Here is an 8,809-nt window from a genome sequence, read left to right as displayed (position 1 = left end):
CAAGGGTGGTGAGTCACTCCAGTGCCTTGCCGTTCACCTTCACACCCCTGGGCCTGACTAGACTCAATCATAGAACCAACCTCATTAAGAACTTAAAGGTTTCACATGTATCGGCAGACCATTCCATAGAAGAGGAGCTATGTAGGAGAAAGCCTTGCTTCCAGCTGTTTGCCTAGAAATTCTAGGAACAATAAGGAGGCCTGCGTCTTGTGACCGTAGCGTACGTGTAGGTATGTACGGCAGGACCAAATCATAGAGAGAAATAAGAGCAAGTCCATGTCATGCTTTGTAGGTTAACAGTAAAACCGTGAAATCAGCCATAGCCTTAACAGGAAGCCAGTGTAGAGATTCTAGCAATGAGGAAATATGATCACATTTTTGGGTTTCTAGGGTAGTTTCTAGCAGCTGTATTTTGCACTAGCTGAAGTTTATATAGTGCCTTATCCAGGTAGCTGGAGTGTAGAGCATTACACTAATCTAATCTTAATGTGACAAAGCATGGATTAGCTTTTCTGCATATATATAAAAAATAAAAAAAGATTTCTGATTTTTGCAATGTTATAAAGATGTTACGAAGATGGAATTTGCATTGGTGCATGTATTTGTTTGTTTGAATAGTGGTAGACATGCCTAGTACACAATGCATTATCCACTGGGGATCAAATCAAATCAAATCAAATTTTATTAGTCACATACACATGGTTAGCAGATGTTAATGCGAGTGTAGCGAAATGCTTGTGCTTCTAGTTCCGACAATGCAGTAATAACCAACAGTAATCTAACCTAACAATTCCACAACTACTACCTTACACACACACACAAGTGTAAAGGGATAAAGAATATGTACATAAAGATATATGAATGAGTGGTGGTACAGAACGGCATGGCAAGATGCGTAGATGGTATACGAGTACGGTATATACATATGAGATGAGTACTGTAGGGTATGTAAACATAAAGTGGCATAGTTTAAAGTGGCTAGTGTACATGTATTACATAAAGATGGCAAGATGCAGTAGATGATATAGAGTACAGTATATACATATGAGATGGGTAATGTAGGGTATGTAAACATTGTATTAAGTGGCATTGTTTAAAGTGGCTAGTGGTACATTTTTACATAATTTCCATCAATTCCCATTTTTAAAGTGGCTGGAGTTGAGTCAGTATGTTGGCAGCGGCCGCTAAATGTTAGTGGTGGCTGTTTAACAGTCTGATGGCCTTGAGATAGAAGCTGTTTTTCAGTCTCTCGTCCCTGCTTTGATGCACCTGTACTGACCTCGCCTTCTGGATGATAGCGGGTGAACAGGCAGTGGCTTGGGTGGTTGTTGTCCTTGATGATCTTTATGGCTTCCTGTGACATCGGTGGTGTAGTGTCCTGGAGGCAGGTAGTTTGCCCCTGGTGATGCGTTCTGCAGACCTCACTACCCTCTGGAGAGCCTTACGGTTGTGGGCGGAGCAGTTGCCGTACCAGGCGGTGATACAGCCCGACAGGATGCTCTCGATTGTGCATCTGTAGAAGTTTGTGAGTGCTTTTGGTGACAAGCCGAATTTCTTCAGCCTCCTGAGGTTGAAGAGGCGCTGCTGCGCCTTCTTCACAACGCTGTCTGTGTGGGTGGACCATTCAGTTTGTCCGTGATGTGTACACCGAGGAACTTAAAACTTTCCACCTTCTCCACTACTGACCCGTCGATGTGGATAGGGGGGTGCTCCTCTGCTGTTTCCTGAAGTCCACAATCATCTCTTTGTTTTGTTGACGTGAGTGTGAGGTTATTTTCCTGACACCACACTCCGAGGCCCTCACCTCCTCCTGTAGGCCGTCTCGTCGTTGTTGTAATCAAGCCTACCACTGTAGTGTCATCCGCAAACTTGATGATTGAGTTGAGGCGTGCATGGCCACGCAGTCGTGGGTGAACAGGGAGTACAGGAGAGGGCTCAGAACGCACCCTTGTGGGCCCCAGTGTTGAGGATCAGCGGGGTGGAGATGTTGTTACCTACCCTCACCACCTGGGGGCGGCCCGTCAGGAAGTCCAGGACCCAGTTGCACAGGGCGGGGTCGAGACACAGGGTCTCGAGCTTGATGACGAGTTTGGAGGGTACTATGGTGTTAAATGCTGAGCTGTAATCGATGAACGCATTCTCACATGGGTATTCTCTTGTCCAGATGGGTTAGGGCAGTGTGCAGTGTGGTTGCGATTGCGTCGTCTGTGGACCTATTGGGTCGGTAAGCAATTGGAGTGGGTCTAGGGTGTCCGTAGGGTGGAGGTGATATGGTCCTTGAATAGTCTCTCAAAGCACTTCATGATGACGGAAGTGAGTGCTACGGGCGGTAGTCGTTTAGCTCAGTTACCTTAGCTTTCTTGGGAACAGGAACAATGGTGGCCCTCTTGAAGCATGTGGGAACAGCAGACTGGATAAGGATTGATTGAATATGTCCGTAAACACACCAGCCAGCTGGTCTGCGCATGCTCTGAGGACGCGGCTGGGATGCCGTCTGGGCCTGCAGCCTTGCGAGGTTAACACGTTTAATGTTTTACTCACCTCGGCTGCAGTGAAGGAGAGCCCGCAGGTTTTGGTAGGGGGCCGTGTCAGTGGCACTGTATTGTCCTCAAAGCGGGCAAAAAAGTTGTTTAGCCTGTCTGGGAGCAAGACATCCTGGTCCGCGACGGGGCTGGTTTTCTTTTGTAATCCGTGATTGACTGTAGACCCTGCCACATACCTCTTGTGTCTGAGCTGTTGAATTGCGACTCGATTTTGTCTCTGTACTGAGACTTAGCCTGTTTGATTGCCTTGCGGAGAGAATAGCTACACTGTTTGTATTCGGTCATGCTTCCGGTCACCTTGCCCTGGTTAAAAGCAGTGGTTCGCGCTTTCAGTTTCACGCGAATGCTGCCGTCAATCCACGGTTTCTGGTTTGGGAATGTTTTTATCGTTGCTGTGGGTACGACATCGTCAATGCACTTCCTAATGAACTCGCTCACCGAATCAGCATATTCGTCAATATTGTTGTTGGACGCGATGCGGAACATATTTCCAATCCGCGTGATCGAAGCAGTCTTGAAGCGTGGATTCAGATTGGTCGGACCAGCGTTGAACAGACCTGAGCGCGGAGCTTGTTGTTTGAGTTTCTGTTTGTAGGCTGGAATCAACAAAATGGAGTCGTGGTCAGCTTTTCCGAAAGGGGGGCGGGGGAGGGCCTTATAAGCGTCGCGGAAATTAGTATAACAATGGTCTAGTGTTTTTCCAGCCCTGGTAGCACAATCGATATGCTGATAGAATTTAGGGAGTTTTGTTTTAGATTAGCCTTGTTAAAATCCCCTACGATGAATGCAGCCTCAGGGTGTGTGGTTTCCAGTTTACAAAGAGTCAGATAAAGTTCGTTCAGGGCCATCGATGTGTCTGCTTGGGGGGAATATATACGGCTGTGATTATGATTGAAGAGAATTCCCTTGGTAGATAATGCGGTCGACATTTGATTGTGAGGAGTTCTAGATCAGGTGAACAGAATGACTTGAGTTCCTGTGTGTTGTTATGATGATCACACCACTTCTCGTTAATCATAAGGCATACCCCCCCCTCTTCTTACCGAAAGATGTTTGTTTCTGTCGGCGTGCATGAAGAAACCAGCTGGCTGCACCGACTCCGTTAGCGTCCCTTGAGTTAGCCATGTTTCCGTGAAGCAGAGCACGTTGCAATCCTGATGTCTCTCTGGAATGTACCCGTGCTCGGATTTCATCAACCTTATTGTCAAGAGACTGGACATTGGCGAGTAGTATGCTAGGGAGTGGAGCGCGATGTGCCGCTCCCGAAGCCTGACCACGAGACCGCCTCGTTTCCCCTTTTTCGGCGTCGCACAGGGTCGCCGGCTGGGATCAGATCCATTGTATTGGGTGGAAGGCAAAACACTGGATCCGTTTCGGGAAAGTCATATTCCTGGTAGGAACGATGATGAGTTGACGTTAATCGTATATTCAGTAGTTCCTCCCGACTGTATGTAATGAAACCTAAGATTACCTGGGGTACCGATGTAAGAAATAACACGTAAAAAAACAAAATACTGCATATTTTCCAAGGAACGCGAAGCGAGGCGGCCATCTCTTTTCGGCTCTTTTGAGGCTACAGAACAACTCAGCTAGTTCTCAGCCTTTTTCATAATTTCCCTCCCTTAGCCCCTGTGTCTGCTAAGGAAGAGGAGTGTTAACACTGGCAGCGAATCAGAAGAATACAACAGGAGGAGAGGAGGAGAGGACCATGTCCCTGATACTGAGCCAATTAGACCCTAAACACTTCCTCCTCAACAGATTATTAGTCTGCAGTACATAAGGTGGCGTGAGAGAACATGTTAGCAGGTTTCACTCAGCAACACTGAGCTAAGTTGTGAGTGTGTGTGTGTGTGTCCTGTCCATGTCCTCTTCATGACTTAGTGATCACTTCCTGGTCTGTCATCCTGCCATGTCATTGTCAGCACCTTTGTTTCAGCTTTTTTAAGTAAAGGAGGGGGGAGAGAGAAAGAGAGTGAGCCTGTTTTGCACTTCAAACAGACAGTTCTAGTTCTCTCTCTCTATATATCTCTCTCCCACTCACTGTCTCGCTCTGTCTTAGAAGCAAAGTAGTGAGAACTATAACCTATATACTGTAACCTCTGCCTAGCACCATGCGCTCATCTTAGAGACTAAAAGAGCCCCAACATGTTAGTCAGTAAGAAGATGAATCTCCTTGTCCTGATTTATGACATGGAGGAGATGAACAGGGAGTATTTGTTCTGGATCAAAAGCCAGACCAAATGCCCTGTGGAAATGAAGTACTGACATCTCTGACCAATAAAGCTTGATATGAGTCAATGTTATATCTGGTGTATGATGATGATGTGTAAAGGATACTGTTTCTTCCTGTTTAATGGAAGAGCTTGCTCTGGAAGAGAGGTAGCTGACATAACTGATGTGTCTGGCAACAGAGGAAACCCATTGGTGCCACTATTGATCTTGGTGTTGGCACAGACAGACCTACAGGGTAGCACAGGAGTCTGACTCACTTACAGTCATCACATGAGCTGCACTGATCAATACCTCCTGACCACTCTGACTGCACCATTTGCAAACGCACACACACATAACTTACAAGGTCAGTGCAGGGTCAAACACTCCACAGCCACAGGGATCAGTGTGATGGTAGTATGATCAACCGGATCTGATGCGAACGTAATGTTTCATTTACTGTATGACATAATGAGAGATTGACGATCCCCGTAATGATCCAAATGGATCAGAACATTACAAGAGTCACACTCGCACACACTTTCTCTCTCTCTCTCTGTCTAGATGTATTTTTCTCTCTGTCTAGATGTATTTTTCTCTCTATCTAGATGTATTTTTCTCTCTATCTAGATGTATTTTTCTCTCTCTCTCTCTATCTAGATGTATCTCTCTTTCTCTCGATCGCTCTCTTTCTCTCTCTCTCTCTCTCTCTCTCTCTCCTCTCACACACGAAAAACACTTTAGTCTGCTTGTCACGTTTGTGTCCTCTCTCCCTTCCTTTCCCTTCTCTAAATCTCACTACTCTCATTCTCTACCTCCTCCTACCTCCTTCTCTAAATCTCACTACTCTCATTCTCTACCTCCTCCTACCTTCTTCTCTTATTTCGATGACTAATCTTTTGTTACAATTCTGTTCTTTCCAGTCGTGTTCTCCAGAATCAGAGTTGAGATCAGAGGAATAGCACAGAATATTATTTTACACTCCTTTTCTCCTCCCCTCTTCTGGGTATTTGTAGTTCCTATTGAGCGAAAGGAATGTAATACAGCAGTCTAAAATTAGCTAACAGCATTCCTCATGCAATCTCCCCAGTCTCTAAAACAGCCAGTTAGACTAGACAGAAATAGGACCTATACGTGTGGCAGACTGTGCTTACTACACATCATACAGGCCCTGAGCCATGCCAGACATACAGTACAGTATCAAACACAGACAGAGCTACACATTGTTCCTGGACTCATCAGAGAATGACCAACTAAACAGTACAGTATCAAACACAGACAGAACTACACATTGTTCCTGGAGTCATCAGAGAATGACCAACTAAACAGTACGGTAACCCGTCTACTACTGTGCTGTCATTATTCTGGGATCAGTTACTGTGCTGTCATTATTCTGGGATCAGTTACTGTGCTGTCATTATCTGGATCAGTTACTGTGCTGTCATTATTCTGGGATCAGTTATTGTGCTGTCATTATTCTGGGATCAGTTACTGTGCTGTCATTATCCTGGGATCAGCACACAGTTACTGTGCTAATGGTTTATTATCGGCATGTTAGATATATGGACTGAGAATACAGTGGGTTTGGGGTTTTCAAGACAGTCTATGGTTGGCAAGACATTACTATCCAAACTGAAGGACAGCTGGACAGCACTGTGTGTTTTATGTGTGAGTGGTTATAGCGTTAATTGCGAGAGGCACATATCTAATAGATTATGTTCAGTATGAGGAAAGCTGTTCTGAGGCAGCAGTGTGTGAGGCTTGTCTCTCTGTCTTGACCCTTACTATGGTCAGGGAGGAAAGAACTGCAATGACTCATCACTCGGCACAGCCAGCACTAACAAGACACGACACACAGAGAAGAGAGCTGAGAGGAGCAGCAAGGATACAGCACACAGACACATATACTTTCACACACACTCACACACACACACACAAAAGCACAGATGAGTAGCTCAGTGGGGCAGAGGGGGCTGGGTCAGTGTCCTGCTCTGTGAGCTGCTGGAAGCAAATAGACCTCATGCCTGAGTGTGTCTGTCACGTCTGGGGCTACACACACACGCACACACACACATAATTAGCCACACACGCACTGCATACACACTCGGTCTAGCACAACACCCCCTCTTCCTTCATGCCACAGGTGTGCCTGTCACTTGAGAGAAGCCACACTGAGTTAGAGAGCGTAGCTGGAACAGAGACTAGAGGACATAAACAGTACAGAAATAAATCAATATAACCAACATACTTGTCGGTGTGTGTATGTGAGTGCGTGTGTGTGCATGAGTGTGTGAGAGTGTATGTGAGTGTGCGTGAGAGAGAACGAGAGAGAGAGAGAGATCTTGTTATGTCCTATGTTCATTAGTCATTAGGTAGGCTAAATTAAACATTACATTCACTTTCTATCGATTCCTATTGATTCCCATGATGTCATAAATAGAGTCAATTTATAAGCTGTTCATCCCAATGCGTTCAATCTCATGTCCCTTTCACTAAACTCACCCCAATTATGGTGCGTTGTCTCGCAGATTGTCGCATCTGTCACGTTCTGACCTTTATTTTCCTTTGTTTTGTCTTTAGTTAGTATGGTCAGGGCGTGAGTTGGGGTGGGCAGTCTATGTTATGTGTTTCTATGTTTAGGTTTGTCAATTGGCCTGATATGGTTCTCAATCAGAGACAGGTGTTTTGCATTGTCTCTGATTGGGAACCATATTTAGGTTGCCTGTTTTCACTGTTGGTTGGTGGGTGTATGTTTCCTGTGTCTGTGTTCGTGTTCGTGCCACACGGGACTGTTTCGGTTAGGTTACTTTGTTATTTTGTCGTGTTCAGTGGATTATATTAAAACATGGACACTTACCACTCTGCGTCTTGGTCTTCAGACGAAGAGGAGGAAATCAGCCGTTACAGCATCAGCTTGAAATTTTCTGGGAAACCCAGAAATAAAATAATCCGTAATTGCATCAGATGTGTGTCTATCCACAAAACATTATCCTGAAATAGGGAAACCCAGAAATAAAATCATCCGTAATTGCATCAGATGTGTCAGATGTGTGTCTATCCACAAAACATTATCCTGAAATAGGGAAACCCAGAAATAAAATCATCCGTAATTGCATCAGATGTGTGTCTTATCCACAAAACATTATCCTGAAATACATCCAGGAAAATTGGAAAGATAGACCTCCCACTTCAGCTCTCAAGTAGTAATACAGATAGCCCATAGAGTTAAACACACCTACAGGAGGGACAAGGCTTACGCTTAAACCAGACAGACGACTCTCAGGCATTCGTAAGATGGAATTGACAGATGGATGAGAGAGCATGTGGGTTTCATGTGTGTTGTCATTTTAAAAGGTATGTTGTGTCCTGAGGTCCATTTCCCTGTCCCTTCTATGTCTAATTTATAATAACACGTTCATAACCAGTCAGCAAATATTTGGAGCAAATTAAATGTGTATTTTGCAGACCTTGTAATGAAATGACTTAGAGATCTGTTATAACAAAATCTCTATCCTTCTCTACCACTTTCTACTCTAGCAGTAGATTTGACTTCCCATGAGCTGTCCTGGCACTAACACGTGTTGTGTGTTTCACTATGCAACCTACTTGCACTGCACACACAGTGTGTTATCCAGAGCCATCGATGGAGACGGGAGAGAGGTGGCGGTGAAGATGATGATGATGTCATATAGCCCAACCCAGTTGTATTGAGCGCTGCATTTTGGTGTGGTTGCTGGGTTAAAGCTTCTGCTTCTCAACATTACAGTCTGCTTCTACACACTTTCTACAGTCTGCTTCTACAATCTACAGTCTGCTTCTAATAAGCGTAATCTACAGTCTGCTTCTACATCTACTCTACAGTCTGCTTCTACAATCTGTCTGCACAATGTCTGCTTCTACAATCTACAGTCTGCTTCTACATCTACAGTCTGCTTCTACAATCTACAGTCTGCTTCTACAATCTACAGTCTGCTTTCTACAATCTACAGTCTGCTTCTAGGCAAATCTACAGCTGCTTCTACAATCTACATGCTGCTTTCCAATCTACAGTCTGC

The sequence above is a fragment of the Salvelinus sp. IW2-2015 genome, linkage group LG16, assembly GCF_002910315.2.
Source record: "Salvelinus sp. IW2-2015 linkage group LG16, ASM291031v2, whole genome shotgun sequence".
Classification (NCBI taxonomy): domain Eukaryota; kingdom Metazoa; phylum Chordata; class Actinopteri; order Salmoniformes; family Salmonidae; genus Salvelinus; species Salvelinus sp. IW2-2015.
Note: the sequence above shows the minus strand (reverse complement) of the source record.